The following is a 25,331-nucleotide window of genomic DNA, read 5'->3' on the forward strand; positions in this document are numbered from 1 at the left end:
AAGAATTGTTACTGTCATAATATGTAGAAAACACACATTTTTACTTAGAAAATGTAACCATTTGATAAAATGAATGGGAAAATACAATAATGTCACAAGCAAGTAATTACCTAAAATTAATGGTAGGTCTATAATTCTTTCGAAATTACAGATTTTACTGATGTGTACATTTAAACTTACATTATAAAACCTTTCAACATTCAGCAAACATAACTTCATTCCTACAGAGTTTATATATTAAACATATGGTAGGCCTGTTTGTTTGTTCAATAATGTTGATTTAAAGGTAAAACATATAATGTTAAAGTGTCTGTAAATAATGGTAAATAGGCTATGTGACTTTTGGGTTTGTGGTCTTTCTAATTACCTATTTTTCAACAGTTCTATGATTGACTGCGACTTTCTTAACTTACACACTTAACTTTTAAATGACAAACATCATATTCACTGTGAAACTAATTATTTTTCATATCACTGTGAGTGCTCCGCCAACACCTCAACATCTATTATGTTTATTTTAATTATTTCTGAGTAATTATAGACTGTATAAAAAAGGTACAGAGTAGCTAACTGCAGCGAGAGAGAGATAGATAGATGAATAGATAGATAGATAGATAGATAGATATCTATCGATACGTTAGCAGTTGCGCCCTGTCTGCACACCCAGCATCCATTGCGATTGTGTTACATTTTGAAATTGAAGCGCGATGTCCGGATTCTGGATCCTGGAGAGGATATATTCCTTCTTGAGGTAAGTTGCACAGAATTTCTTCCAGTGTCAAGTAAACCCTTTCTTGAAGGTTGTTTGGGTTTCGAATAACGTTAAGTTAATGTTTGCTGGGTCACGTTAGGTAAAACATTAATGGTCGACCGTGTTGCCAGCGAATGTTAACGTTACATTTTTCAAACAGTTTTAACGCTGTCCTTTCTGCTTTTTTGTGTTGCTCTTGCAAAAAACTGCTAGCTTGTAATTTAATGGTAACGTTAAGTTAACTTTAAACCCACGGAGGAAATGTTTTGTGGCAAGGCAGTTAAGACATACGGGGTTAACGATACCTGCTTCATTGTAAACCACATTGTTTATTCAAGTGGTTTGGAGCCGGTTGCAAGCAGGCTTTTATTTTATTTATTTTTTTCACTGGAGGGAAAATGTATCTGACCTGCTACAGTTACTGTCGGGCTGCTGTTTAGTTACTTTAGTTAGTTTAAATGTGCAATAGCGTTACATAAACGCCAATGTCAAGATACCAAAGATCTAACCATAAGTTAATAGCTCACCTTAAGGAGCATATTGTGGAATGACGTCGTCCAGTGAAACGATACTCACATATATTCAAGTTAACCGCCCAGATGTAACAGAAACACAGATATTTTGCTACAGACTGTACTAAGTCACAGAAATCTCAGCATCATCTGTTCCAGTTGAACCAGATGACTTTGGCCCTCAAGTGTAACTTGTGTACAAAGACAGGCAGAATTTCAGTGATCTTTTTCTCAGTTTCTGCTACCTGCCTAAAACATACAAAACACTGTTGATGAGAAAACTGTACATGGGTTGGGTCAAAACCATTAAATTTACTGCTAAAAAATTACATATTGTTATCAGGTGACGACATTACCAAAGTTTGTGAGTCTGTCAGGGATTTGATCTGTTCTCCGCATGTCATACAGGCCCAATGAGGACAGCATACTTAAGTGGTGAGAGGTGGTGAGAGGTGAAGATATGTAGCAAAGGGCCCAAGCCGGAATCTAACTTTGGCTGCTGCAAAACCATTATGTGGTAAGTGTTGTAGGTGGATAGCCCAGCTGTCTATGTTGAGTGTGAATTTAGAGGATAAGAGGATCCTCCTGTCTTCTTTAAAATCCATACTCTTTCTTTCAGTTCTTAAACATCTGCCAGTGGTTGCACATGACCTCATCAACCTCAAGGATAAATAGAGGTAAGGGATTGTACAGTTTGGTGTACAAAATAATAAAAGGCTTATCTCTAAATATTTTCTGGGAATTTATCAATAACCACAATTAGACAATATATGTCATCCTTCAGAAATATGTTTGTAAATGTTGAGTATAGTACTAGCTCGTTCTCGCTCAGTGTGCATGCGTGAGCGGAGCTGGAGCAAGTTTGTGTGTGAACGCCGTGAATGGTAGCTGAGCAGAAAGCAGCATGTCACCAGTAAGGCCTTAGTTTAGCAGTATTGTTCAGTGTAAGATGTTATATTGCTTGACGCTATTTATTCACTCAACTTCAGTCATGCATTTTTTCAGCAGCCATTTCATGTTTAACTCTAGCACATGTGTACTATATGCATGACGCATTGACTGAGTGGAGGAGGTGTTTTTGATAGTGTTTTGCAAAGAGTGATATAGCCTACTCATTAAAGTCTGCTCACACATTGTTAAAACAACATAATTAAGATATTATCGTAGACGATAAATATCGCACACTCCTAGTATGCAATTGTTGACGTTAAGCACTGTATTAATCTAGTCCTTGCATTATCTCGTGTGATTTCAACTTCTAATCAGTCTCAGCCATCCAAGTCCCTTTCTTCAGATGTTTTGAGTCCTTACAATATTTAATAAATAACATTACATAAGTGACTTACAATTGCTATACATGTCAGAGGTCGCACACCTCTGGAGCAATTAGGGGTTAAGTGTCTTGCTCAGGGACACACTGGTGGATGGGTCACAGTGGGGGATTGAACCCAGGTCTCTCACACCAAAGGCATAGCCTTATCCATTGCACCATCACCACCCCATGAGTAGGGAGAAGTAAGGATAAACCCCATAATTTATCCTTACTTATCCTTAGATTTCAGTTAAATGCTAAGTTGCTGTTTGCGTTACCTTGTCTGTGGTCCGCTGGCAGAACACCGGCTGCTTTCTGATAAGGCGCCGTCGTGCTGTTGCTGAGGCGACATCATTTTCGTGTTATGGTGTACGGACTGTAACACTACAGAGTTGTTGTTTTCTTTAGCTTGAAATAATCCCATACTTTGAACACTTTCTTCTTTGTCCCTCGCTATTTTCTCTCTCTTCTTCCACTTTGCAAACAGCGGCATCATAATCAAGTCGTGTTCACAGCATAAGTGCGATGTGCCACAGTAATAAATGTCCGTGCGAAACACTGTGCTGTATAGTTAAGTGGATTAAACAAAGCATCGATGCAAAGAATTTGCATTGATGCATCGATTTAAATCGATGAATCGTTTCAGCCCTACTCACAACTTATAAAAGTGACCTGCAAAACTATATTCCAGAGTGCTGTCACCTTTCATCGGCACAGACACCCCGGTAGCGCGGGCAGCAAGCAATTTTTTACAACCGCTGACATTCACAGAACATTCTGGAAACATTGAATTTCTTAATTAAATATTGTCCTCTAAACGTTCCCAGAACGTCCTGAATGTTCCCTGAAGGTCCACCAAATAACGTCCCCAAACCCTTTAAAGAACTCCACATCGTGACTGTCTGGGAACGTTGTGGGAACATTACCAAGCGACGTTCTTGACACCAGCAGGACGTTCTCAGAACGTTCTGGAAACATTGAATTTCTGAATTAAATATGGGCTGTGTTCGAAACGGAAGGCAGTTGCCTCGCTGCCTTGATACCGTAATAGACAGCTGCATCAGAAGGCATCACTTTCAAGTGAAGGCAGCTCTGTTAACATTAGTTTCGAACAGCCTTCTAGGGCAGTACTTACAGCAACGTGTCTTGCGTCTCTTCTGGTTGTCTGGGGCAAAAGAAATGGCCCAAGAAAGTTTCCCTTGTCAGCCCACTCTCATGACAAAGCATTTGTCTAGGGCTCTGGGTCTTTAGAGACCTTTATTACTTAATTCTTGAGAATTTTATGTAAGTACAGTACATCACAAAATTAAAACACATTTTCAAAACTAGAAACTCCTACCTAGCTCTCCTCAAGTAAAGTAATCACCTCAGAGGAGCCCTTGAGTACAATAAATAAATTAAATGGTAGAAGCGGTCTGATGCCTCTGCTTTTGGCCTTGTGAAAAAACTCCTCATTCAACTAATAACATACTTTTATCCTAGTAGTACTAGTCAGTTTGTTTATTGTTTATAGTATCAACTAAAAAAGAAGCAATATCTAAAAGTAACTACAAGTTACATTCACCAACATGTCTTAAAAGGAGAAGGAAAGCTAAACGAGTAAATGTAAATGTTAAGTACCTAAACTGAGAAGGAAAGCTCTGGCTCTTGGCAGTTTGGCCACACTTGCTCATAATCTGCCATGTAAAAATAATTCACTCTAATACATATTGATTTTCAGCTTACAATAAGACTGAAACAGGAATTGCAGCATGCAAATGCTGTAGCAATCATGAGAAGGAGACTGTATGCCAACCAATAATGAGGATGAGAACAACAGAATGAGGGACAGTTAAAAATAGATGGCTTTGAATAAAAGAAATTTGAGAAGGGGAAAATTGAAAGCACAGTAAAATTGCCAATAACAGGGAAAATGAAGATAATAAAAGAAAAAGAAAAACGAGGCAAAACAACAGTGAACTACTGCTAACATAACAAATTTAGCCAGCTTATGTTGGCACTTCAAGAATCAGCTCCCTGAAAAGAGATCATCACACCAGTGAATGCATGCATACACCGACTGACACTTTGCAGATGCAGATGAATCACCATTGCAGTCATCTTAAAAATCACAGCATGGCAATTAAAAGCAACAAATACAAAACTTGCCAAGGTGACTCATTAGCAGTGGCTACAGTATGGGAATAGGAAATGAAGAGGGTGACTGCTTGACTCATAGACATAAATTGGGAAGTCACACTGCCTTTGGAAGTTTTAGCCCACCTCTTCCAGTGGATTGCTGTAGTCAAAAACAATCTCCTGGACAGAAATTCAAAAATCAGTTCACATGATTGTTTTAATTACAAATGTACAACAGAGTAGTAAAGCAATTTTCACAAGAAGAAAAAACAACAACTTATAACTGAATAAATAGCGATTAAAGGTGCTATCTGTCAGATTGTTGAAAATGTGCTATTAATCATATGCTGATTTACTGTTTAAGTGTACAATATGCAGTACAAGCCCGACAGCACAGTGTGTAGCATGTGCAATTCAAGACATTTAGGCACCTTTTCTGTCCGTTCTGTCTCTGTCCGTGGTGCTGAAGAAAGCCACAGAGAAAGGGTTTAGCACTGTACAGTGTATACAGTTGCATCCTATAGTAACATATGACTGTGTCTTCCAGTTTTGCTGCAGGGCACATAGTCATCAGACTTGACAGCTGTGGATTGACACTCTACTCTCTTACTGGGAAAACTAACTATCATTACATGCATATACACTAGTCAACCATGTTTAGGCAGCTAAAGTTGTCTGATTCAAACATGAGTTGTTGTCTTAATGCATAATTCCACTAAAATGACAGATCACTAACACTTTTAATTACAACATTTGCACATTTTAAGACAAAAGAGTAAAGAGGAAATTAAAAAAGGAGAAATAAATGAAGAAACTATCCCCTGCTGCTTATTGGTTCTCTATGTCTTCTCTGGTCCAGGAGGAGCTCTGTCACATTTATGCCTTAGAAGACAAGTGCTCCCGCAGCTCCCTCTCCTGGGTTTTCAACCCCATCCCTCTCTTTGAAGATCCTTTTTTTTGCAGCATCTGCTTTTTTTCTCCTTCCCCCAGCCCACTGCTATATTGCCTCTCTTCCTCTTTTCACACTTTGATTGCATGTATCTCTCATCGGAGTCCTCTGGCTAATTGCATCATTCTAATGGTCTTTTTCATGATCATACTCCGTGGTAAGTTGACGTTTCATGCGGCTTATTAATTAGAATTAGCGAGAATAAGACCAAAACAGAAGAGAAAGTGCTGATCAGTAGTTTGTGTGTAGAAATTGCAATTGTCTTGGTTCAGGGTATTGGGACTGCAAGGGGATCAGGAAATGAGGCTCAGGTCCAAAAAGTTTACATCATTCCTGGCTAACCCCTTTATTTTAATCCCATAACATTACCAGTATAAATAACAACTCACTCTGTGTGCATACCAGTATACAGAGTGTAGTGGTGCTCTGATGTCTATTGAAATTATTATCTCACTTCGCTGCAGCCATTATCAGCAACATCCACACAGCAACAGGACTTGGCCTGCTATTGGAGAGAGTAGGTGTCTCCATCCTCATCTTGTCCTGGCACACACATGCATACACACACTCACATAAACCCACACTTACATACACAGTGGTGGCAGTGAGGATGTTGGAAGTCTCCTCCTTTAGCTGCAGGGCTTACCTCTCTCTCTGTCTCTGTCTCCCTCTCTCCTTCCACTCTCAGTCACTCCGAGATGCTGCCACGTCAGTGCAATTTAACAGTTCTTTGATCCATGTCCTGAGAGTGAATGGCAACAAATTAAGCAAATTATTTGAACCACCCACGGCCCTAAGGCAAAGAGATAGGAGGGAGGAGGGACCGGGGGATGCTACAGTTGTTAAAAGAAGGGTCGAGTGTGACTACCAGGGCTGTGAAGGAGGGGGGGAAAAATGTACTGTATATAAATGTATGGGATAACTGAGGAATGACCTGAATCAGGCGAGGTGTGTTCCGCCTCAGTGGTCTCCACCTGTTTCCACCTTCAGTGGGAGCCTGGTTCAGTAGTTAGTAGAGTGCTGGCTGAGATATTTGCTTTGGCTTCAGCCGAATGAATGTAGGATTTTTGTGAACAGTTATCAGAAAGCGACATAGCCACTATGCTTTATCTGTAGGAGGAAATCAATTGGGAGTAAAAAGGAATTCCTGTCACTTTCTTTTTATTGCCTGAGTGAAACAACAACATTTGATATTTTCTTCCTTATGTCGCACTGTATATTTTGATATATTGTTATTGTTGTCCTGCCAGGAAGTTGACAAAAGGGAGAAAAAAACAGAGGTAAATTTAATCACAATGCTAGTGTTTAATGAATGACAATGAGCCTCACATAACAAATGTAAGCAGATATGGCATATATTGTTTTCAACCGTTCCTCCATCCTTGGCATTCACCAATACTGCCTTATTGTGAATGATAAATGGCTGCATTTATATAGTGCTTGTATCCAATTTTATAACTTTCCGTTAATTCACCTACTCACACACACGCAGATGTCAGCGAGCTACCATGTGGGCTACCAATCGGGAGGCTGAAGGACATTTTGACACATGGAAAAGAGGAGCTGGTGATCGAATGGCTAACTTTGCTGGACGCCACAGTATTTAAAATTTTAATGGCACAATACATGCACCAAATATAATTAAAAGGGTAGCTCTCACTCATTGTGAACCGCTTATCCTGTAACCTTGGACAAGTTGGCAGTCCATCGCAGGGCCACACAGATGCAAACAACCACTCACACCTAAGGGCAATTTAGAGTACTGTGTAGCATGACTATGTTTTAATACATTCATGAGAATTAATACCAAATTATGAATTTTAATATTCAGAAAATATTAATCCATAAATCTCTCGTTTCGCCGGGAACCACCGGAGTTTTAATTAACCCAGAGTCTCCGGACCTCTGGGTAGTGTTTTAATAATTATACAATTATTCACTAGTGATCAGTTAGTTAATAATCGCTCAATTATCTTAAATAAATCAGTCAGTCTCATATCAAAGGGGTAAATTCTCATGGCAAGGACTTGGAGATAGGCAATACACACACAATTCCTCGTTTCGTCGTTTCTCCCAGCCGATTGCTGTTAAACAACCTCACACTGGCAGAGATCCGTGCGTTCTCGGTTAGGACAGCTTAAAGCCTGTCGGCCAGTCGCTTTCTCTGCCAGGGAATTGCTCCGGAGGTCCGTCTTTTGTCGGCTTACTGAAGAAACTCGCGGGGGGGGGGCTTTCCAACCCTGGCTCGGGTCAGAGGTTTGGTCGTCCTTTGTTACTGCTGGCGGCCCACGTGGATTACCCTGGGCGTCGGGGATCAGTGTAAGTTGGCTCGAAGGATAAAGCTAAAAAAAAGAACTTGGTCGTTCTTGAATTAAACTAGTGTACTTAACAGTCTGATAACTTTTAACAAAACAAACCAAAGAAAATAAAACGCAAGTAAAGTTGCTGGAACGAGGGAAAGCTGAGGTTGCGGCACTTCGTGTGTGTGGCTTGAAAACAAACAAGCCTTCGCTCCGCCGGGTCAAACTGCTTAGGGCGTTGCCGGGAGAAGGTGCACGCTGAGCGCGTGCCGAAGCGCAGTTGGAGAGGCAGGAACAAGCAGAGGACAAGAGAGAGCGAGAGAACGTGGGACGCTGTTTTTTTTTGTTGGGACGTGGTTCCCAGAGGGCAGTCCTTTGTTCCCCTGAGGGAGGGCTTGTCTTTTCTTTAACTTTTAATATGTCTAATCAAAAAAAAAATGGCATTTCAGACAATGGCCTGTAATACTTATTTTGTCCACTTGGGGGAGCTCGGGTTACATGACGATAACTTTGTTTCACCCTAAAACAACCTTCTGCTCAGGAGCTTTAGTTATTTAGTCAATTTAGTTATTTATTTATTAAATTCGAGCTGGAAAATTAATCGAGTATAGGATGACATTTCTTTATCATCATTTCTAAAGGAAGTGTCAGAAAGTGTGAACAAAGCATTGATTACAACATAGAATGAATAAACGTCAGGGATCCTTGCTGAAAATGAAAACACTGCAAAATTAACTTATTTAGATTCTTTTCAACAACAAATACACCAACATGGTAACATAACTAGGAACGAGATACCCACTTAGGCCGCGCCGAAAACCCCGCCTGCCCCCCCAGCGTGCAGCAACCTGTAGGCACGACTAGGAGGAGAGCGCACGGGTGCCGGGTGCAGAAGGAAGGTCCAGACTGTAGAACCGGATTAAAGTGTGAGGAGTGGCCCAGCCAGCTGCCTCACACAAATCCTGGAGCGAAGCCCCTACGAGGAGGGCCCTAGAGGCCACCATGCCTCGAGTAGAGTGCGCCCTTACGGCCATAGGTGATGGTAACCCGCGCACCTGATAGGCCAGGGAAATAGTCAACAATCCAGTTGCTGATAGTGTGTTTGGAAGCGGGGAGCCCAGCCTTGGGGGACCCGAAACACACCAGCAACTGGTCTGCTTTCCTCCACCGGGAAGACCTCAGAGTGTAAATACTCAGTGCTCTGACTGGGCAGAGCAGATTAAGTCTCCCGTCCTCCGCCATCACATGAGGTGGGGGATGAAACACTTGCAGCACCGTCGACCCTGCCAACCTGGACGGAACCTTAGGGACATAGCCTGGACAGGGGTGCAGGATGGCTCTGACCCTCCCCGGGGCAAACTCCAGGCATTGAGGAGAAACCGAAAGTGCCTGGAGATCCCCCACCCTCCTCAGAGAGGTGATAGCGAGGAGAAAGGCCATCTTCGGGGTCAGGTGCTTGGCCTCAGCCGACTCCAGGGGTTTGAAGGGGGCCTCAGCCAGCACTTCGAGAACCACCGCCAGGTCCCAGGTGGGAACCCTTTAACGAGTGTCGGGTCTCATCCTCCGGGCTCCACAGAGGAAGCGCACGACCAGTGGAAGCCTCCCCAGAGGCCCATCTCTCAGAGGGGTGTGGAACGCCGCCACGGCAGCCACATACACCTTGAGTGTGAAAGGCCAGCAGAAAAAGGGTCCTGGAGGAACTCCAGTACCATAGACACCAGGCAGGTAACTGGGTCCACCGCTCGTTCTCTGCACCAGGTGGCAAACACATTCCACTTCAGGCCGTACATCCTTCTCGTGGACGGGGCTCTGGAGCTGAGCAGCGTCTCGATTGTTCCTGCCGTGAGGCCCGCCTCCAGGAACTGGGCCCCTTCAGGGGCCAGAGCCACAGAATCCATAGGGCGGGGCAAGGGTGAAAGACCTGGCTGAGACAGCTCCCTTACTCAGAGGGACCTGCCATGGCGGGCCCTCTAGGAGCAAAATTAAGTCTGAGAACCACACTCGGGCCGGCCAAAACGGGGCTACTAACAGTAGGCTGACACCGTCCTGACTGACCCGCTCCAGAACCCCTGGGAGCAGAGCGACTGAGGGAAAGGTACAGACGCAGCCTCGGCCACGTCTGTACCATGGCATCCAGCCCTAGCGGGGCTGGGGGCGAGAGGGAGAACCACAGTGGACAGTGCGTCGTCTCTTGAGACGCAAAAAAGTCCACGTCTACAGGGCCGAACCTTTCACACAATAGCTCCACCACCATGGGGTGGAGTCTCCATTCCCCGGGCCTCAGCCCCTGTCTCGACAGCAGGTCTGCTCCCTGATTCTGGGTCCCAGGGATATACATCGCTCTGAGGAACAGCAGTCTCTGCTGGGACCACAGGAGGATCTGATGTGCCAGCTTGCATAATGGGCGTGAGCGCAGACCCCTCTGGTGATTCAAATAGGCCACCACTGCCGTGTTGTCGGTCCTGACAAGGACATGGTGACCGCGGAGAGCGGGCAGAAAACTTCTCAGAGCTCTGAAAACCGCCAACATTTCCAGGCAATTTATGTGCCAAGAGAAATGATGCTCCTGCCAGGAGCCTCTCGCAAAGCGGCCGTCCATGACCGTGCCCCACCCCGCGAGTGAGGCGTCTGTTGAAATAATTGTCCGGCGACATGACGCTCCCAACACGGGCCCTTGGGACAGGAACCAAGGTTTCTTCCATACTGACAGGGAACGAAGGCACCTGCTCGTAACCCGTATCAGACGGAACGGATTTCCCCTCGGGGAGAATCCCTTGGATTTCAACCACCACTGCAGGGCTCTCATGTGCAGCAGGCCAGACAGGATTACGCTGGATGCTACTGCCATGAAACCCAACACTCTCTGAAAGTGTTTCACAGTGATGGAGCGGCCTAGCTTCATTCTGGTTACTGAGGACAAAATGGACCCGATACGTGCAGGCGACAGGTGGGCCCGCATTGTCATCGAGTTCTACCCCGCCCCTAGGAACGTAGTCTGTTGAGCGGGCATCAGCACGCTCTTCTTCGCGTTAAGCCGCAGCCCCAACAGGGGGCGAGGACGACATTTCGATGCCGAACCGCTAACTCTCAAGACTGGGCCAGAATGAGCCAGTCGTCGATGTAGTTCAATATGCGGATGCCCTGGAGCCTCACTGGGGCCAGAGCTGCATCCATACACTTGGTGAACGTGCGAGGAGCGAGTGCTGGGCCAAACGGAAGAACCCGATACTGGTATGCCATGCCCCCGCAGGCGAACCTCAGGAACTTCCTGTGAGAGGGAGGGACGGATGGAGATGTGGAAATATGCGTCTTGTAGATCTATCGTGACAAACCAATCCTCGGATTGGATCTAACTGACAATGGCGGGGATGGTGACCCCCCGGTAGAAACCTCAGGACCTCTTCCCCCGGCCCCCGGGGGGCTGTGGGTGCGAGCGCCGCCTCGAACCCCGAGTGTGCTGAGGGGGAGCACGAGAAGCGACACTCTGCCTCTGGCTCTGGCAGTAGGAGCTGGACGACGGCTGGGCCCTCTCTTGTCTCTCCGCAGCCGTCGCCATCCTGGCCCCCGACCGACGAGGGAGATATTGCTGGAACGCCTCTCCTTGCGTCCTGACATGCCGAGGGCGCGATCGGCGCGTTGGGGAGAAAGGTCTTCTCCTTCTCCTGGATGCCCGACAGGTTGAACCACAGGTGCTGTTCCGTGGCTACCAGCGCTGACATGGAGCGGCCAATGGCACAGGCTGTCTCCTTCGTGACTCTGAGTGACAAGTCCGTAGCTCGGCGGAGCTCAGCAATATCCTTCTCAGAGGGGCCTGCTCCCGAGTCCATGTCCTTCAGCAGGGCGGCCTGGTATGCCTGCAGAACCGCCATTGTGTGCAGGCTCGCACCAGCCCGGCCCACCGCCATGTATGCTTTGCCCACCAAAGCAGATGCCACATGACATGGCTTGGTAGGCAGCGCTGGCTCCTTGAGGGATGATGCATGACCGGGCGAGAGATAGCTAGTCAAAGCATCCTCAACCCGGGGCATCATCCCATAGCCGAAGCCCTTGACCCCCTCTACGCCGCTGTACCCGGAGCGGGGGAGTAGTCAGACGTGCTGAGAAGGGCTTGCCCCAGGACTTGCACAACTCATCATGTAAGTCCGGAAAAAAAGGCAGAGGAGGCGGTTCCCTTGACGGATTTCGCACAAGAATGGCGGAGCCTTGCAAATATTTCCCCGTGGGTCCTGCGCACCGCAGTGGATGGCTAAAGGCTGCAGTTCTGGGTCCGCCCACCCAGATTCAATGGGGTGGTCTGGACTGCGGTGCACTCAAGGCGGAGCCAGGTGTTTGAACAGGAAGTTCTCTCTCTACTGGACAAAGGGGCCAGAGAACGCATTCCCCAGCCAGTCAGGGAGTCCGGGTTCTACAGCCGGTACTTCATAGTTCCCAAAAAAGACGGAGGATTGTGTCCGATCTTAGATCTACGGTTCCTGAATGAAGATCTCTTGGGAGAAGAGAGCCGCACAGAGGCGTTCCCATAGTGTCGTCACCGACGCAGTTCGAGTTCCCTCGAAGGGGAACTTGTCCAAGGACACTTCGACATGCAGAGTGGAGGAGATGTGGATCGAACCACCGACCGTCTAAATAGTGGATGACCAGCTCTTCCTCCTAAGCTGCAACTGCCCGATCAGCTCAAACACACAAAAAACACACAAATGCAAAATTTGTGATTATTTCCCAAAATCTCAAAGATGAACATCACTTTCATTAAATCATTCAACACCATAACTCAGGAATAGAAGGATAGATTCTGACTCAGAGGTTAAAGGTCATTGTGACCTCAAAATAAATTTTTAGCCATAATTTAAGAATTAATTGGGTGACTCCAGATTTCACACACATGCTGACAGGGACGACACAATGAGTAAACGATAACTACAACACTACATGCTTTCCTCCATATCATCTCTTCTGACTTTCACTTCCTACCTCATTCTGAATTTTAATACGTTTTGCATTAACGTGACTGCAAAAGCACCACATTTTGTGTGGCTATATTGTATAAACATCCATATTTACATAGTAATCAAGTGCATGTGTACCTGTTTAGCCAATACATCTATGATAATCCTTCATTAATCAGTTCAACAATGTAAATTCACTGGAATCATCAATATAGTGATCAATTCTATTTAACCAAAAAATACTCTTTACACCTTTTATTCAATTTCCAAAGTATTCACTACACACATTATATGAGTTTTTAGAGACATGGGTGTAAACTGCAACTTCAAAGTTGCAATTGCAATTTAAAGGTAACCTCATGAGTTTTTGACCACTAGTAGCGCTACTGGGCTACAGTACAGAAAGTGTATCCAATGGTCAATATGTGCGTTTGTTTGTTTAACAATGTTTTAGGTTTTTGTGATTCGATCTCACATATAGATGTATGAACAATTTATAAAAATAAAATCAATAATTACCAATCGAACGTTTATTTGAAAGGGCAGGTGGAGTCCAAAGCCAAAACTTTCTTCTAACAATCGATAATTAGTTTGTTTCTCATTATTATTCTCAGTTTGCTCCTTGTTAATGACCCAGCAGTACAGCTAGATGAGCTAGTTTGGTCCAGAGCACAGCTGGAGTTAACAATACAACAATACAACCACTCCAATTATGACTACAGTGCGCTCATGTAGTTGTTATATTTAGACCTAATGTGGCTGTGGTCCTGTGTTGTTTTATATCCAATCTCAAATGATATTTAAAAAAAAATCACTAAATATGCAGTTTGTAGTTGATGCAGCATTAATCAATTAATGCTTTTGGGAAGGGAGGCTGCGCACTGTTCCAAATTCCTTCATCTGAGAATATTCTTACTTATTTATTTTTTTTCGTCTTATGAAGGAGATATATATATATATATATATATATATATATACACTGTTTTTGACAGAAATACCCTGTACCCCATCAGCTGAGGTCAAAGATGGTCTTTCCAGAGTAAGTGCAGACAAATTGCCATTTCAGAGAAGGTTTTGCTGCATCTTCTAGTTCGATACATGCTATCTGCTGACAGAAATTGTGCTGCAACAGTTACAAACTTGTTATTTTGCTTGTAACTTCTTCTTGCTGGGTAAAATAATGAAGGTGATGTAAATCCAAGCCAATTTCATCGACCAAAAATCTTTCTTTCTGAAGGAGGCTGAGTGCACCCGCAATATGTCAATCATTCCCATGCCATTACCTCTTTTCCAGTGCTCCCACTCCTGAAATAACTGTGCTCCATAATATTCACCATTCTAGCCATCATGATTATGTCACTCTCAGCGTTCAAATCTCCGAGAGCCTCCTGCACCATATCCCTCTACTCAGTCATCAGAATTTAAGTTAGATAAGTTGTCCTCATTCTCAGTGTCATCTACTCAGTTTGCCAAACTTAACAGGAGGAACTGGGCAGACTGGCGGCCTAGCTTCTCTATTCATAATATAATTTCACAGCTCATTATAGTCCAAGAACCAATCCCTTCAGTGGTGGTACTCGATATGCATTACCTGGCAAATCTGGGTCATACAATATTTGCAAACCATTCTTAGCACTTCTCCGTCATCTGTCCAAATGTCATTTATGGATTATTATACTCAGTCTATAATCATCTCTCAGATGAAACATATTGTCCTATTTATCATAAACAACTTTGTGTCACATTTTAACAAGGATGTTTGTTTTGAAAGCATTTCAAATTGTTAGTAGTTATTAGTGGCAGTCTCCTCCTCACCAGTGTCATGATCAAATAAATGATCAAGAGCCTCGCATACAGTTTGGTCATTGTGCTGCTACAGAATTGTGAGCAATGCCTCAAAAAAGCTTTCTATACCAGAGCTGTGAGAAAAAGAAATTTGTCCATCGAATGAATGGGAAAGTTAAATAAAACAGCCAAAACTGACGTACAAACAACATTTTTTGTGTGTTTAGATTAGATGCCTTGTGTGTAAAAGTCATGTAACCTTTGACAGTCAGATACATTTTCCAGATGGAAAATCGGTCCAATTCAGCAGGAACAAAACAGGAAGTTAAGACAAATATTTAAGAAAAATATTTGACTTTACTAGTTATAAGTTAATGCATTGTTTTATTTTGCTGTGGTTTACAATATTTCAATTGTCCTGGCAGGCCACACATCTGGTGCTCCATGTGAAATACAATAAACTCTAATTATCCTTGAATACAGAGTGAAACAAGGGGTTTGATATAGACAATAGCTTTACTCTAGTTCTGTCTATTAAAATACTGAGCATTTTGTTTATGTCTGAAGTAAATCTGACAATCCACAAAGGCAAACTAATTAATGCTTAATGCCTCACATTATTGTAATGAGCCTTAATGAAGCGTTTTCCCAGAACCATTAAGATAAAGATTGTAATAGTTTCAGCACACAGGTGAGCTAATATTTATCTTCAAATCAATGGATTCCCACTGCCTGAACCGTAATTAGACTGTTAGATTCTGATAAGGGTCATGCCAAACTTGTGTTCTGTGTACTCAGCAAATGCCTACATGGATATGCATGTGGGTGCCTGCATGCCTGTGCATCCTCTGCTACCTCAGCTGAACTGCTGCACAGCAAAGGTGGCTTGTTATAAATTATCCGATTAACCTTGTGAGACTGAGAGCAACTCTTGATTTCTGCTCAAGTTGCAATTGTTTTATCAGACTGCATGGGAACAGAAAGCGGCACAACACGTAGGCTGATGCAATTTGGCGAGGTGCTTATATGTCAGCAGCTAGTGTATTGTACTGTAAGACTAGGATCTTTTTTAAATAGGCTGTGCTGCAAGAAAGAAACCAGCAAATTAGTAATGAAAGCCTTATTGATCTATTGATCTGTTGCGTGAAGCTGTTATGCATTGCTTCAACAAAACACGTGGCTGCCTCATGTTAAGATTCTGCTAGGCTCCTTTATAGTGCTCTTTGGAAAAACACAGGTCAGAGATTAGTGTTAGGATCAAGAAAACAGGATGGACACAGAAAACCAGCGCATACATGGATACAAATGAGTGCATATACTTTATACATGTTGGTTCAATAATGACATATGCATTATTATTAAAGCTAAAAAACAAATCTAAAACATGTAGACACCTGATACTCTTCAGAATATGCTAGAGAGTAATATTTGTGAACATTTTTAAAACTCTTTAAACCATCAGAAAAGACCACAGGAATGTGCTTATTGGCCATACGAAAAAAAAAGAAGCTTGTCAAATATGCATACTGGAAAGATATTGCAGGCTTCCTTTTAGAAATGATATAATGGGAGAATTGAGGCAGGAAGGCTGGTGTCATTTACTTGATAGCAAACACCTAATAGAAATGCCAGACAGAAAGATGTGTCCGAAGATTAGTTTGGCTATGGTAAGTAATTTATTTTTTCAAAGTATCATGCACCAAAAGGTGCCCAGCCCACATGGACTTACAAGACACTACATATATAACAAACAAGAGCAATAACATAATGAGAGCAAAAGAACAAATACAATACACCTCCATATAGGGATGGGGATCGAGACCAGGTTCCAAAATTTCTCAAATTCTGAAAATCACTAAGGTTCGAGCTTACCAATACTGCAGGCTTGCAGGCTATAATGTAACGTTATGTCTCGAGCATCAAATGTGATTTAATTTGAAACGCAATGGATAAGAAAATCATCAGGCTGCAGTCTCTGCCTGCTCTCTGTTGGCTCCTACACACACACACACACAGCGGCAGCAGCAGAGCAAGAGGCTGCACCGTTGCGGTGGAATAACATTACGGTGAGGGTTAAGTTAGCTCCAAACTATCGTTAGTTGACAGTTACACTCGTTACTGTAAGTACGTGGAATAAAACCTTCGTAAGTAAATAGACAATATTTTATCAATACACCTGACTGTAAAGTAACATTAAACATGTAGAAATGGTTAATTTAATCATCTCTGTCCTCAGTATCTCATCCTGTATGTTTTAAACAAGCACAGCTAACGGTAGCTTGGCATTAGCCAAATGTTAAAGACAAGCTAAATAGAAAGCTGTCTGTCTGGATCACAGACTGGTCTGTAGTCTTAAAAACTCAGATGAGACAAACCAGCCGCTCCTCCTTCTACGTTACCTGCAGCCAGTGAGAGAGGAAGAGGGACTGATACAGACTGATGTTATTCTTTCTAAACGTCACTCACTACTTGTGATGTCAGATAAAGGTATTTAGTTACTTTGCTGTTGTCTAGAAACAACATTTAGCTGTATTTAAAATATTAAATTAAAAACAACCAGGCAGTCAATATATGTTTATTTATCGCAAGTGATATGTCATCTCAGTATATAACTTATAAAACATTAGGTACATCTGAGGCACATCAGCAGTGCCCTTCTACGCTGTTGGTAGGCATTTAACACAAACTGAGATAGGTGAAACTGTTTATCTTTAAAATGAAGTCTGCATTCATCAGACATAGAAAATAAATAAGGACATTCTGCAGACATTTTAATGAAAAGCCTATATTAACATAAGATTGTGCTATAATGAACAATAGAACAAAAAGTGAATTTTATTGTCAACTCTCAGATCACTGAGTTACATTTTCTGTTCTGCTCGGGAATTGTGTGGAAAGGTTTGGTTTCCACCGGAAAGGCAAGATAGCAAATGTCACCTGGGCACAGACAGACCTCTGCGCTCTGGTCAGGTTAAGGGTGACATAGTGCTCTGGATGGTTATAATTAGGGCTGAAACAATTCATCAATGCAAATATTTTGCATTGATGTTTCGTTTTATCCATATAACTATACAGCAAACTGTTTTCGACATTTATTAATCTTACGCTGTGAACACGATATGATTATAATGCCGCTGTTTGCAAAGTGGAGGTAGAGAGAGAAAATAGCGAGGGACAAAGAAGAAAGTGTCCAAAGTATGGGATTATTTCAAGCTAAAGAAAACAACAACTCTTTAATGTTAGTCCGTCCACTGGCAACAGAATGACGGCATTTGATCAGAAAGCACCCGGTGTTCTGCCAGCGGGCCATAGACAAGGTAACAGTAACAGCAACTTTAGCATTTAACTGAAATCATGATTGATTGTTGAGTTAAAGGCTAACCAAAGTAAGCTGCAGTCCACAGCTGAAAATGTACAGGCATAGGTGCGTTTGTTGTTCTCCTTTTTGGGCCGTGAGTTGTAACCTCACAGTCATTCGTTAACTGAGTGTGCTGCACCTTTTAACTCAACTTCAGGTCCCTCTGTAGCTCAGACAATCCCTGCTACATGTGTGTGCTAATCCATCCTTTCACCCATTTTCTTTGGCTTTATAATTGCTATCTTTATAACAACTGCTGCTTTGTGTTCAGGATCGCTCATTTTGTGTTTCACATTTCACGTGTGTTTTCTTGACAAAACGTGGTTTGGGGGGTTACCAGATCTACATCCAATATTCGCATCATGGATGTGCAGCCGACAAATCTGCAGCAACTGCCTGATGTCAATATGACCAAAGTCTCTGAGGAATGTTTCCAACACCTTGTTTAAAGTAGTCCAACCCGGTACAGAATCAGAAGGAGCTTTATTGCCAAGTAGTGTTTTACACATACATAGAGGAATTTGCTTTGGTGATAAGGTACAACACGCAGACAAACAGTTGAAATAAATAAATGTAGAAATATATAAATATGGACTAACAAATGTAAGTTATATAAGAATAATAAAAGAATAGAGAAAAATAATACAACTATTTGCAGAGAAGGAACAATGTGGCAGATATTAAATATTCTGTATTGCAACGGAAGAGAATATTGTATATATAACATAAATATATAAATTGACAAAATATAAAAATGTCGAACAACAACGATTAACAATAACAACAAATATGTACAATGTGCCAGGTTGTGCATGATTTGAAATGAAGTCAAATTTAGATGTGCAGAGATATTTGTGTTATTTGAAAGGGGAGAGTGTCAGTGGGTGAACCGGGCCTTATTAATGGGGCAAGCTGCAGACAGGAAGAAGCTGTTTTTGTGGCGCGAGGTTTTTGTCCTGATGGACCACAGCCTCTTGCCAGAAGGTGGAGTCTGAAACAATTTGTGTCCAGGATGGGAGAGGTCAGTTGCAATCTTTCCTGCTTGCTTCAGAGTCCTGGAGGTGTACAGGTCCTGAAGTGATAAAAGATTGCAGCCAATCACCTTCTCTGCAGAGCAAATGATATGTTGCAGCCTGCCTTTGTCCCTGGCAGTGGCAACAGGGTACCAGATGGTGCTGGAGGAGGTGAGGATGGACTCAATGATGGCGGTGTAGAAGTGCAAAATCACTGACTTTGGCAGGCTGAACTTCCTTATCTACCGCAGGAAGTATATCCACTGCTGGGCCTTTTTGGTGATGGAGATGATATGCAGCTCCCACTTGAGGTCCTGGGAGGTGATGGTGCCCAGGAAGAGTCCACAGTGGCGACTGATGAGACACAGGATTATGGGGGAGGGTGGGGCTGGGCTTTTTCTGAAGTCCTCGACCATCTCCACTGTCTTCAGAGCGTTGAGCTCTAGGCTGTTCTGGCTGCACCAGGTCACCAGATGGTCAATCTCTGAACCAATGAGCCCAATGAGGGTGGTGTTACTACAAACTTCAGGAGCTTGACGTATTGGTGACTGGTGGGGCAGCTGTTGGTATACAGGGAGAAGAGCAGAACAGAAAGAACGCAGCCTTGAGCCTGATTCGAGGAGAATCAGAGACAAGGCTCAATGTTTTCCCATCTTCACGTGCTGCTTCCTGTCCGTCAGGAAGTCTGTAATCCACCTGTAGGTGGAGTCAGGCACATTCAGCTGAGAGAGCTTGTCCTGCGGAAGGCCCGGGATGATGGTGTTGAAAGGAGATGGCTAACTCTGAGGAGTGGGAGGAGAAGATGGTGGACTGGGGCTGAAGCTGAGCGGAGTCCCAGAGGATGGTGTCCGATTGCCTCTTAAAGCGGCAGTGGAACTGGTTCAGCTCATTTGCCAGGCGAGAGTCGTTGATGGAGTGGGGGGCTTTGGGTTTGTAGTTTATGATCTGTCTGAACCCTCTCCAGACAGAAGTGGCATAGATTGCAGAGAACTAGTCCTTTAGTCTCTCTGACTACAGTCATTTAGCTTCTTGCACCTCCTTGCTAAACCTGTACTTTAACGCCCTGCAACTGGCCCTGCCCCCACTCCTATATGCCTCCTCCTTTTCCAACCTAAGCTGCCAGAGTTTGTCATTGTTATAACTCACCCTGGTGCGTGTTGGTATATAGCTGTCCTCACAAAAACTGATGTAGGACGTCACAGCATCAGTAAACTCATCATGACTATTGGTAGCAGTCCTGAAAGCAACCCAGTCAGTGCAGTACAAACACGCCTGAAGATCCTCTACAGCTTCGCTGGTCCATTTTTTTGATGTGATCACTACCGGTTTACAGAGTTGTAGTTTCTGTCTGTATGCAGGAATCAGGTGCACCATGAAGTGATCAGAATGTCCCAGTGGAGCGCGTGGGAAGGCCAGATAGGCACTGCTTACTGATGTGTAGTGATCCAAAGTGTTCCCCTGTCTGGTAGGACACTTTAAACTGCCTGTATTTGGGGAGTTCTTGGTTGAGGTTTCTTTTGTTAAAGTCACAAAGAACAATAACAAGAGAGTTTGTCTGCTCCACACACAGTATCCGGTCGGCCAGCCTGCGGTGTTTGCTAAGTCTGTCAGGCATGTTGATTAATCTATTCCACAGTCGCATGTCACCCTTATGCCACACTTCATATGGGTCCCGTCCCATGTCATCACATACTGCAAGCTATTAGATCATAATAAAAGGGCCTATCTAAATGTCAGGGAAATTACACATATAATGTCACTAGGAATTAAAAATGAATAAAACATGCCATTCCGGTGGTTTTAAGTAAACAAATTAAAACATCCACAAGGTAAGTGGAAAAAGTCCACAGAGATTTGAATTGGACAGCTTGTTATCATAATGCAGGGCTAGCTAATGATGGCAAAGTTGTATGCTTTCATCTAAAGAAGCAAAAGAGACACTTAGTTTCTAATGTACCAACTATTGGGCATTTAACGGCAGTGGAAACAGTGGAGCACAACATGATCTCATATCAAATATACTGCAGTTGTGAAAAATAATGTATCACAGAGAGCACACAGGAGCTGCTGTGACATTCTGTATTTTTTATTCTTTTTACTATTATTATTTGGGAGGTGCTACAGTACAAATCACCAGCCACTGAGACAACCTACTTTAAAAGCAGCTTTTTCTTTACTGCAATAAAGACACTGAACTCGTCACATTAATACCACGGCATATCCAGCACTGTGCTGCTCCCCAATAGAAAACTCAGACTTCTCCTTTGCTGCAGTGTTAATGCTGTGGTGTTGTGAGTGTATGTGTTGTATGATATGTGATATGATACATCATATATATCATGGTTGTATGTATGTTGTTATTACATTAGGTTGGTGTGTATTGTACAAAATTTAATATGTGAATTGAAAATAATTGATTTTCTTGGACAAATGCAATTACTGCATCAAATAAAATTAAGTCACCAATTAATGAATGGATGGAAACCCAACTAATTAAAGGGATTTAGATTCAGGCCATAGTATCACAGTAAATGTATTTGCATAGAAAATTGAAGGTGCGATAACTAAAGAAAGCAGTGAAATGAAAGTGGACCTCAGATAGTTTGTGATGAGTTGTTTATCTCTTTTAAGTCCATAAACTTTCTTTGGGTTCAACCCAAGCAGAGGAAATAATCCCCAAGTCTTCCTCGTAGTCGCATCACCACAGGCAAACTAGGAGCTCACTGAAGTGAGGAGAAAAACAGAATCTGAAAAATCTAATTCTGCATAGCTTTGAAGGAGCAGCAGTACCACTTCACTGGGTCGAATTTTCGAGAGGCTTAATAAAGCAGCAGTGTTCACTCAGAAGTGAATTAGAAAGTATCAGTACATGCATCACTTAGTGATCAACATACTTAAATGAGTTTTCAACCATTACAGTAATTTGTTTTTGTTGGGGGGAACAAACAAATTCAAACCTTCCATGCTCCCCACTTACTCACTGAGGCTTAGTCAAGCATCATGGGAAAGGCAGTAATTACATGCACCCATAATGAAAGCATTGTAAAATATTCATTGAATTCATCTTTAGAGCTGCTGTTGTACTCAAGGCTACAACTCCCCCTTCTCCACACAGAGTTAACTGGTGAGGTTTGTCCGTTGACTGACACAGGTACAGCTGCCTCATGCCTGCGAGTTTTTGAGTCACAAAGCATTTCTAATTGGTCATGACAGGAGCTTCTGGTTGCCAGATTTGATCTATACAGCCCCTAGAATATTTATTGTTCAGCATCACCCCACACTGTGCCTCTAAAAAATACATTATATGAGACCTAGTGGAGGTCTCAAACAGAGGCATCAACGACTGTAATAATAACTGGGTAGACAAATGAAAAATACATAAATGAAAGAACAAACACACTAGTACATAAAAACTACAAATTTCTTTGATCTGCCAGCTCAGATGAAGCATGACCCTGTACATTGTACTTTTTTTCTCATCTTTGCAACTAAACTCCTGCCGTTGAAGCTGAAATGCATATCTAATTAATGAAGAACTAAGTGAGAAAGAAAGAAAATATCACCAGCAGATGGTTCTTGATTTGGCGTCAATGATTCACAGCACCTATGCAGGGTCAATCTCAGGCAAATGAGTTTTCTTTTACAAATATCCACAAAAATCTTTATGAAGTTCAGTTTAACAGATTAGGTCAATGGTGGTTTAACTACTACTGTATTATGTTGCCATGGAAGCTTTGTAGACAAGTCTACAAAACTAACTGGCCTTTCATTTTGTAATTAGACATAATTATATTATAAAATTATGAATAAAATCCAGCCAGAGTTATTTTATATTCTGCATATGTATATGGAATTTTTTCATTATGAAACTTCTTAAATTCTGTATGTAAGTATAATTTCTACATTATTTATGAAATGATGATCATCACGTTAATGCTACTTTTAAAACAAGATGCCGATAGAAATTGTTCCAAAGTTTATCATTTTTGTACAACACATTGAAATATTTGGTATCTGCTCCAAACAACCAGTATGATTGTATTGATTTAGAAAACATACTTTTCTCATTAATTTGATGATGTCCTTCAGTTTGTCCCTAAAATGGTTATAATTTAACATAAAAACATTAACAGTGCCACATAAAGGGGAAATGTGTAGTTTTCAGTGGCCTCTAGTGGTGAGGTTTCAAATCGCAACCATTACTTTTCCAAGAGTGTGCTCCTCATGAGCAACCATCCGGCATCAACATTACACAAAATGCCGGAAACTAAGGTAAACTCCCACTGCAACGCTACAGTAATATTTTCATCAGCTTCATGTTGAACTACTTGATGCTCGTTACATGTAATATTGTTTACTTCTGTTTTCCTTTTTATGATTGTTGTATTGTACAGTATATTGACTGTTTATTGTCTCCTATGTAGCAGAAGGGAGATGCAAACAGAATGTATTTTTACAAGCCTGTTGTAAAATGACCTTAAATCCTTGAATTCAGCAGACATAATTTATCGGCATTGTGTATCTTTCATCAGAGAAACTCAGCAATGTCAGCATAGCTAAAATGTATTGGATGATGACGAGAACGGTTACTGAGCTAGACTAAATACTATAAATGAGACTGTTGCCATACTTTAGGAAAACAGTTAGACCGTAGTAAGTAGCGTTACTGTAACTTACTGAATGGGACTTCCACTGTGGGGTCCTATGACATCACAGGGATGAAAGCTAAATGTTTCTCATATAACTATTACTCCTTAACTAGGAATTGCGCATGTGCAACTCCCGACAAAGAAAAGATGTATCAAATTATGACAATAAACAATAAAAATTATCAAGTTAGCTAAGTTAGTTAATATTGGGGAGGATAAAATAGACTGAATTTGATTCAGTAACAAATTGGCTAGCAAACTGTTGGCAACAGATAGGCCTAGCTGTGGTAACAGCTACGACAACAATAGGTAAAGCTAAAAACAGGTTGCAACAATACACATTTTGCCTATTACTAGTGTACTTTATTTCTGTTTCTCTAGTGGTTGAGTCAAGTTTCCGTTATACATAGGTTTTATCTCTAGTAGGTACAAGATGCAATGTCACTAACTGACAGTTCTATACAATTGATTTCATCCACAGTGTGGATACCTGTAGTTTTTGTTTTATTCCCAGGAGGGTAGAAAAAATACAAAGTATATTTTTTGGACTGTTCAGACTTTACATGTGGCATTGTGTCGCTGCGGTGGAGATGATTTTGTGTATCGCACTTACCTCTCTGATCATCAGGTCTCCTCTTTCTGCTTCTAGGCATCTCAGTAGCAGACAACCGTCGGAAGAGGATAGAGCTCTGGAGGTCGTCCTACTCTACCTTCAATGAGTACAAGCTTCACTTTCTGGACTTTTGTTGTATACCTTGCTGTACCTGGCAATACAGAAATGAGTGTCATCTTAGTGAAAAGTCTGCAATACCTGACATTGTTCTCTTATACAGCAGTAGCATTTTCACATAAAATGCAATCAAAAGAACAAATCACCACTATCCATCTGTATTCCTCATCCTGTTAATAATCATTTTGGCTCATCACTTATAAATGTATTGAGTAAAATGCATAGGAGTACTAATAAAGCAACATACTGAATTGTGTGATCAGCTTTTCCACTAACTGGTCGGTGGAAGTGGTTGTTGTAATCCAGCCCAGTCAGCATGGTCTGAGCAGCGCACACTGGTGAGATGTATATGGTTATGGGAAACTAGAGTGCACAGTAGAAAACAAAAAACAATATCTTTCCCTTCTTGTAATATAATTCATACAAATACAGCACCAATTACAGTGTGTAATTACATGTTTTCCAACAGTAGGTTTAGCTATATACAGTGTCAAACTATATAATAAGTAGCTTATAAATCAGAAACGCAGATACTTGGGGACCTTTAGCCAGCTTTATTTATGTACACTGAAGTTGTTGTGTCTTTCTCATAACTACAAAAACAGAAAAATTCAACATTACCACATTTTTAAAATGTTTTCTTCAAAGATATATCTGGGTAACATACAAATCCGTGTTTGGTTCGTTCTTTCATTTCATTATTTCGTTTCAAAACCAAATCGGAAAAACCAAAAAACCAAGTGGTTTTTTTTGTTTTTCTGTTTTAAAACCAAAAAAAAAAATGGACAAACGGAAAACAAAAAAACAGACATCTGTTTTTCTGTTATAAACCCATAGGCTAACTAAAAACAAAGGAGCTGCGTTTTGTTCTGTCGTTGACTGGTGATGTATCTCTACAACCTTTCTCA

At 42.1% G+C, this 25,331-nt stretch overlaps 1 long non-coding RNA gene across 1 annotated transcript; it reads left to right on the forward strand.

Moving 5' to 3' along the window:
• Window positions 1–710: 710 nt before the first annotated feature.
• LOC123986320 lies at window positions 711–24,674 on the forward strand. The gene is made up of 4 exons (XR_006828845.1): window positions 711–751; window positions 1,672–1,780; window positions 1,883–1,940; window positions 24,343–24,674. It is a non-coding gene; the product is annotated as an uncharacterized LOC123986320 (long non-coding RNA).
• The last annotated feature ends 657 nt before the right edge of the window (window positions 24,675–25,331 follow it).

Source organism: Micropterus dolomieu, linkage group LG17, assembly GCF_021292245.1.
Source record: "Micropterus dolomieu isolate WLL.071019.BEF.003 ecotype Adirondacks linkage group LG17, ASM2129224v1, whole genome shotgun sequence".
In the NCBI taxonomy this organism is placed as follows: domain Eukaryota; kingdom Metazoa; phylum Chordata; class Actinopteri; order Centrarchiformes; family Centrarchidae; genus Micropterus; species Micropterus dolomieu.